Genomic DNA, 8811 nt, shown 5'->3' with positions numbered 1-8811 from the left:
AACGCTGGAAACAGTGGTGCCGCAAGTAGCTGCTCATGATGAACAACTTAGTCACATGCGCCAGCAAATCAACTCCCTACAGGCCCGGGCGGATGATGCGGAAGGTCGGGCCCGGCGAAATAATCTTAGATTTGTTGGACTGCCAGAGGGGACTGAAGGCCCTAACCCGACAATTTACATAAAAAACTGCCTGAAAACAAGTGTGCGCTCACTGGTCTATCTACACATTTTACTGTTGACCGAGCCCACCGAGTACCTACGCGCCGTCCAATTCCAGGCGCAAACCCCCGTCCAGTGCTAGCTAGAACTTTAAATTATAGAGACCGGGATCATCTGCTGCAGGTGGCCTGCGACAATGGCCCACTGCTCCTTGACAATGTGAAGATATCTATTTTCCCGACTATACGTTGGCAGTGCAGCGCAAATGTTTTTCATTCATGGAAGTCAAGTCCGCGCTGCAGGCCTCACCTTTGCATTACTGTTCCCGGCAAAACTGAATTTTATATACAATCAGCGATCACTATTTTTTGATTCACCTGATGATGCATGGGATTGGCTCGACAAAACCTATCCGGATGTCCTACCTGAAAGGTGGATGGACTCCACACAGCCGAAGGCAAACCGTGCTCCCCGGAGACACAGGACGGGTCTCATGACACAGGGCACAGGCTCTGGTTCTCCGCCTCGGCAGCAGATGTTGGAGGGTAGGCATGAAGCTCTTCCATCTGCCACGGCCTTTCGCCCTCCTCGCCCGCCTATCAGCACCAGTCCTTCAGTTGAGGCCAACTCGACTCTGAATCATCTGGTAGTGCCCCACTTTTCCCTTCTGTGTCTACGCAGCTGAGTAACGACCCCTTGGAATGATTGGTTCATGTGCAATAAAAAATTATGTTATAAGTAATGTCATTATTCCCGAAATGCTGAGTGCGGATCTCGGCGGCAGCCTGTAAGTTGGTATTACAATTTCTTTTGCTATGTAACTGAGGATACTATGATATGTCTCCCCCGGCCCGTCTTGGGTGACTCCAGGTATTGTTTTCTTTTCTCTCCTTTCCTTCTCTTCTCAGGATCAGTTCTGTTTGCAACCTCACCCATAGGCGATAGCAATAAGTTGATGTGAATTATGTTGATGTTTTTCACACAGTTTGGTCGGGCGAAGTTTGGTCGTTGGACCCAGTATTGGGTTATGGTTTTATTGTTTGTATTTTTGCCGCATGATCCGATGTGTGGGGAGATGGGCGGGGGGTGGGTTGGGATGGAGGGGGATCGGGTGGGTCCCACTGGGGTGCCCTGACAATGACTACTCCCAAATATTATACAATCGTATCCTGGAAAATTAGGGGAATGGGAGCGACATCCAAGCGCTATCGTATAGCTTCACAGTTACACCGCCGTAAGGCCCAAATAGTGTATTTGCAGGAGACAAACCTAATACCCACGAAACCGCGAAATTGCAAATGACGTTGGAGGGGTCAAATATATGCCACAGCATTTTCTGCCTTTTCTAGAGGGACTGCAATATGGATACGGGCGAGGATCCCTTTTTCCCTTTGTGAGAGCAGGATAGATGAGCAAGGGCATTATGTGCTCCTACGGGGGACCTTGGTTGGTACGCAAGTGGAGGTGTGGTGCAGCTGCTAGGGCAGCTGATTTCTCAGAGCACACGGTTTGCGGTTCGATCCCCGGCTCTGGCGGCAGTGCAGCTCAGCACCATGTGACTCTGGGCAATAGCTCACTTAATTTCCACGACGGCCCCCAGCGCCTTGAGACCCGTAAGGGTGAGTAGTTTGCGCTTTACAAATACGGATTTACATTTTTTTATATATTTTATGCGCCAAATGTAGATGAAGATGCCTTTCTGTCCCGGGTATCACTAGCCCTCTCAGACTGGTCCTGCTACCCATTGTTACTGGGGGGGACCCGAATGCGGTGTTTGATGTGGTCTTAGACCGCTCTCATCCTCCCTTGCTACACACCACCGTGCGCTCCCAGGCCGCAGCGCTGTCGCGCTGGGCACAAGGATGGAAATTAATAGATGTTTGGAGGTCCCAACATGTAAACATGCGGGAATATTCCTTCTATTCACACCTCCACATGTTACATACCAGTCTGGACTATTTCCTGTATTCACCCGAGCTCTCATCGACTATATTGCACTGTACTTACTTAGGCAAGACAATCTCAGATCACAATCCCATTGACCTAAATCTCAAGTGGGGACGCTTTCCCACGCCTATCCCGACCTGGCGTATGCAGCCCCTGCAATTAGAGGACCAGGTATATAGGGCATATACGTTAGCCACTGCCATAACTACATATTTTACAATTAATGAAGGCACAGCCACGACCCGATCCCTAGAATGGGAGGCATTTAAGGTGTTGATTCGTGGCGTCTCCTTGAGCTCCTTGGTAGGACTTAGAAGAGAGGCGATTAGAGACCTCACGGAATTGGAGGGCAAACTGCAAGCACAGAAAGTGGAGGCCCAAGGGGACAGGGAGGGGGTGGAATGTTCACAATTAGCTAGGGTCAAATATACAGAAATGCTGGAACGTTTAAGATTGTTTGACTTTAATGCATACACACTTCGCACGCACTCTCAGGCAAACTGTGCCGGCACCTTATTGGCAAGACTCATCGCGCCTCCAACAACCCCTACCCCCATATTGGCAATCAATAATATTCAGCATGCACAGGTCACCACTCAAGCTGAGATAAATTCTGCATTTCAAACATATTATACCACTTTATATGCTGCTCCTCACCTGGACATGATAGACCATACTACTCGCTTCCTTGTGGAGGTAGACCTTCCAGTTATTTCTGACTCCGTGCCCCAAGACCTGTATGCGCCGATTACACCGGTAGAAATTAATATGGTGATTAAGGAGTTAGCTCGTAATAAAACACCGGGCTCTCTATTGAATTTTATTCAACCTTTGCGATTGCACTGGTGCCTAAGCTGCTGCAGCTTTACACTACCTCGCTTGCTGAAGGTACATTGCTCCCCACAACTAGAGAGGCATTAGTCACTTCCTTGCTGAAGAGTGACAAGGATCCTCTCGAGCTTACATCCTACAGGGCCCTCTCCATCCTTAATACGGAGTGTAAAATACTCAGTAAACTGTTGGTGTCTACACTTATTCCTTTGCTCCTCCAACTCATACATATAGATAAATGCGGGTTTTTTCCCTAAAGTAGTCCCTCTTTAAATATTCGTCGCTTTCACGCCATACTACATGCGACCTCGGCACAGTTCCCGAGAGCTGGTTGTCTCTCCCTGGAAATACGCCAAGCCTTTGACACTCTGAGTTGGTCTTATATGTTAGCTGTCCTGACCAAGTTCGGACTACCACCGGCATACTGTAACTGAATAAAATTACTCTATACTAACCCAACAGCCCGCGCAAAATCTGGTTCAATTATATCGCCAGCATACTTTATTTATCGAGGTAAGCGACAGGGCTGCCCTATGTCGCCTTTATTGTTCGTCCTGGCGCTCGAGCCTGTAGCCCAATATCTGCGACAAGTCACGGTCCCTTATGGTATTCCCATACATGGTACAGTTCATTCTGTGTCTCTTTACGCAGATGACATGTTATTGTATTTCCGGGACTTGAACAGATGCATGCATATAATAGCGGACGTTTTTTCACGATTCGGAGGGCTGTCGGGATTACATCTCAATGCCTCTAAATCAATAGTGTATTCTTTCAATAATACGTATGCTGACCCCTTTTTAAGATGTGGTCCCTTGCAGTTTAAAATTGAACCCGTAACCTTTAAATACTTAGGAATTTATATATACAGGACCACCGCCGACACAATAGCCGACAATGTAGTACGATCTGTCAATTCCCTTAGGTCCCAGGTTTCCTTTTGGAATACTCTACCGCTTACAGTAGCAGGCTGTTTGACAGTGTCCAAAATGGTCATGCTGTCCTCCCAGCATGGATTTTTAAAACACTAGACACCCTTTTGACCTCCTTGCTTTGGGGTTCGAGTAGACATAGACTGGCATTAGCCAAGATACAGCTCCCCAGTGCTGCAGGCGGGATGGGAGCGCCCGATTTTAAAGCATATTGCATAGATGGGCAATTGCAGTGGCTGGCATACTGGCTAGCAGGCCATCATTTATTCTCAGGATTGCCTTGACCGTGGTACCTTGCAGGCGTTGCCATGCCCGGGGGCAGACAAAGTACAAAACCCTCCCTTTTTTTTACACATAGCACTTCACTATTGGAGACAAGCTTATAAATATGTGAAAATATCGTTCCTAGATACCCCGAATATCCCGCTCTGTGGGTTACCCACAACACGTGGAATAATAAGAGGGGTACAGATTTGAGTTTGGACACAGCTAGGGACTGAGACAGTTGGAGATTTCTTTCATGATGGTAACCTGATGCCTCATTTAAAAAAAATTTTTTTTTAATTTTCAAACAACAAATAAAAATAAACAGCTTGGCAAAATCAAATATATGTCGGCATGTAAAAACTCAGGCGTGCCTGAGGAGCTCGCATTGTGAACAATAAAGGTGCCTCCGAGTCTCCTGAGGTGGAGAGTTCAACAACATTAGTGCAGTACAGGGTAAATACTGTTATTGGATCTCAGCACTCGGTCTGAGTATGCTCAAGTTCACTCTCCTAGTTCTATGGTGCCAGTTAAAGCCTCTTGCCCTTCCAATATCGAACCCTCCTCCGAGCCCGTCTCAGGCGCCTGTAGTATTACAATCAAGGCCGCCCACGCCCTCGCTGCTTCCAGCGCCTTTTCATTATTAGTTTGTAGAGCCTTTTGTAGCCTAAGTGCACCCTCACTCCGTGCCCATTTAATTAATTCCGCCCTCCATCTCTGCAGGCTGGGCCCCCTCGCTGATTTCCAATGCCTTGTGATCTCTCTCTTAGCTAATACGAGACCCAAATCTATGAATTTGCTTGTCACTTTTGTTTTAGAAGTATGCGGGAACCAATGCAATAGACAGGCACCCTGTTCCGGTTTTATGCTACGATCAGTTATACCACACAGCAATTCTAGTACTTCCTCCCAATACGTACCTAAACTCGTACAGGCCCACATCATATGCTGGAAGTCGGCCCCCTCTAAACCACATCTCGGGCACCTAGCGGTCGCATTAAAATATTGATTAATATTAGCTGGTGTCAAATATGCTCTGTGCAGTATATAAAATTGCACCAATTGAAATCTGGCATTCCTTGTGCACTTCCAGGCTCTCCTTACCTACTGGGCCCATGTCTTCTCAGGAATTTCCCTACTGAGGTCCGCTTCCCATTTCCCCTGCAACTCGCACAACGGTGCTAGTGCCTCAGTCAACATGCGCCTATAAAGGCATGTATTTGCCTTAAAGGTCCCTGCAGCCATTACCACATATTGGCAGGCAATTGATGTCTGTGGTTCAGACAATCCCATCCTCCAGTATCTTTGTATAGCGGAGGCTAGAACTGAATGCAGCAAGTAATCTCCCCGCGGGAGATCATATCTATCCTGCAGGGCCTGAAACGACAATAGGATTCCATTCTCATAGAGGTCTTCCAGCACTTGAATTCTCAGTGCCTCCCATTCGGCTAATGCCGTCCAGTCCACGCCGTGCGGGAGGGCCGTACACATACCCAGCGGGATCTCCGGGGCATACGGGCGGGCAAATCCAGCCCGACGCTGGCTCCGGTTCCAGCACAATCTCAGCATCCGCTCTTCGTTAGTAAGCGGTTCGAGGCGCATCTTCTGCTGGAGTACTATAAAGGACAAGATATAGCGTGGGACCCACCGTCCTTCAGGACCATCCGGGCCCTGGAATTCCTGAGCCACCGCTTGAGTGAGCCACTGCAGCTGCGTCGCTAGATAGGACCACTCAAAGTCCGGCACTGCCATACCCCCATCGACTCTCGGTCGTATCATTGTAGCCATCGTGACCCTCCGTCTGCCAGTCCCCCAGTGGAACCCTCCTGCCATGGAACGGAGCTGTCGGAAGACGGAGCCCGGTACCCAAATCGACAGTGTCCGAAAGAAATACAATAATCGGGGGAGCGCCACCATCTTAAGGAGCGCTACCCGTCCGGCTACGATACTGGCAACGTGCTCCAAAACGCAATACTGCCTCTAAGTCCTCGTATGGCCCGACCCAGGTTACCCTCCAGCAAATCCTAGGGGGGAATGGTAGATGTTAGTTCCCAAGTAAGGCAAACAGCGGGGCTCCCAGCGAATGCCCGCTACCTGAGGAGGGTTCACCGCAGCTGGAGCTACCGGAAACAAGCAAGTCTTAGCCCAGTTCACCCCCAGTCCCGAGTGCCGCCCAAACGTTTGAAGCAATAGCCTCGCGCCCTCTAAGGCTGTATCCAAGTCGTCCGCATAGAGGGAGATAAACTGCGTGTCCCCGCGGAGGTCTAATCCAGGATAATGCCTCCCCAACCTGGCATGGGAGGCCAAAGGCTCAATGGCCAAGGCAAATAACAACGGGGAAAGCGGGCATCCCTGTCCTGTACCCCGCTCTACCAAGCAAGATGAGGAGATCGTCGCACCCATCCGCACATGAGCTGTCGCCAATCTGTAAAGTAGCTCCGTCCACCCCACGAAGGAGTCCCCAAGTCCGAACGCATGAAGGACCCGAGACAAGTATGGCCATTCCAGGCTATCGTACGCCTTTTCAATATCTACAGAGAGAACCACTGCAGTTGGGGGTCTCACTATTATCCTCTCCTAGAAGCCGGAGGAGGTGCCTCACATTAGTCGCCGTAGTGCGCTTCGGGATAAAGCCCGCCTGGTCGGTATGGACAAGTTGCCACATATAGGGAAGGAGGCGGGTCGCAAGAATCCTACTCAAAATTTTATAATCGGTTGTTAACATCGATAAAGGGCGGTAGGCTGACCTCCATAAAGAATCTTTTCCCGGCTTCAACAGTGGGATAATAATAGCTTCCCGAGTGGAGATAGGCAACCTCCCTAGGTCCCGAGCCTCTTGATAAACCGCCAGCAGTTTGGGAGCCAAGATATCGACGTACGTCGAGTAAAATTCAATCGGTAAGCCATCAGCCCCTGGGGTTTTCTTACGCACCATATGTTTTATCGCACTACGTATTTCCCCCACTGTGATCTCCTGTCCCAACGTATCCGCCTGGTCCTCCTCAAGGCGCGGTAGGCGTATCTCAGCCAAGAAGCCTGCTAACCCAACACCCGAGTCCGGCAGCTTACTCATATATAAGTCCGCATAATATGCCAAGAATAGCTCATTAATCCCCTGCTGGGTGCACTCTAGTTCCCCCGCAGGGGAGGTCAAAGCCAGGTTGGGCGTACCCCTCGGACCGGGTTGGCCAGCCAGCCCAGGAGGGTGCTCGCCTTATCCCTTTCCGCATGTGCCTGTACCAAATATGCTTTATGATCAAAGCAGCGCAACCTCTCCACCTGCGTCGCTACCTCCTCTCTCGCAACCAAGACCTCAGCCTGTTTCCCCGGATTCTCAGGGCGGGCCATCTCCGCAAGATGCAGCCGCAGTTCCCCTCTCTCTACATCCCGCAAAAGCGTCCTACGCACTCCTGCCGTTTTAGCAATACATAAACCCCGTACCACCACCTTCAAGGCGTCCCACTCCATGGCCAAGGTCGAAGCCGTACCCTCATTCTTGAGGAAATAATGCTCTATACCCTCCTGCACTTCCGCACGAAACACCGGGTCTTCCAAGGCCTCCGGGCGTAACCGCCAGGTAGGAATTGTAGACCTCCCCCGAGACCAATGTATAACCTGATGCCTCATGATGAATTTGTACGTACCAATGCAGTACCTGACACCCTATTCTTATTCACGCCACAAATACACACTTTATTCGCAGATATTGGCTGGTGGACAAGGGTGAGCCTCCCACCTTTCATTTGCTGAAGTCCATTCACATAATGGAGCATGGCCGTCATCTTGTTCGATGGTTGTACCATGGGTTGCGGGAACATTTGAATATCCTGTTGGGGCCTCTCAGACAAAAATGGGAAACAGTATTATCACGAAATTTGGAAGACAGGGAATGGACCCTAATGTTGGAGCATCCTAGAAAGGTATCCCGCAACTGCCAATTGAACGTAATAAAGTTATTTATTTTACATAGGGCCTACCTCACCCCGAAAACACTACAAAAAATGTACACTACTGCCTCCCCGAACTGCCTTAGATGCCCCGCTCAAGACGCTGATTTTATCCATATGTTGTGGTCCTGCCCAGCGTTGCATGGATATTGGGTGGAAATTATCCAGAACCTGTCTGTATCAACTGAACGCACGCCTTGGAATACTGTAGAAGCCTGCATTTTGGGCCTTTTCCCACTTTCCAAGAAATCAAAGCTGCTGCGTCGCTTTGCAGGCTTAGCTCTGATGATAGCAAATAGGCTGATTACACAGCGCTGGAAATCTTGCACGCCCCCACGTGTGGGTAGATGGAAAGAGGAGGTTCTCTGTTGGGCTACTGCAGAGAGGGAGTTGCTACAGCGGGAGGAGTATAGGGGACTACGAAAACGTCCAATATCCTTAGAATGGGCGCAATTAGTAGAGCTTTTCAAAACAGACACAAAGGAGGTCTCAGGAGTCTCTCAAACTCCTCAGACTGCTGAGGATATGGCCATTAGGTCCCCCTTTACACAGTGGTTGGGCTCTTAACATATATCATATATCCTTTGTGTGGATTGTCATTCCTCCTCCCTCTCTCCTCTCCCTTGCCCCCTTGTGTTGCTATTGCCTCCCCTCCCTTGTCCTCCCTAACAGTATCAGTGGTACTTATCCCCTGGTACTCTCTACCAGGATATGATGTAGCACTTTCGTAG

The sequence above is a fragment of the Triturus cristatus genome, chromosome 2_1 (assembly GCF_964204655.1).
Source record: "Triturus cristatus chromosome 2_1, aTriCri1.1, whole genome shotgun sequence".
NCBI classification, from domain to species: domain Eukaryota; kingdom Metazoa; phylum Chordata; class Amphibia; order Caudata; family Salamandridae; genus Triturus; species Triturus cristatus.
Note: the sequence above shows the minus strand (reverse complement) of the source record.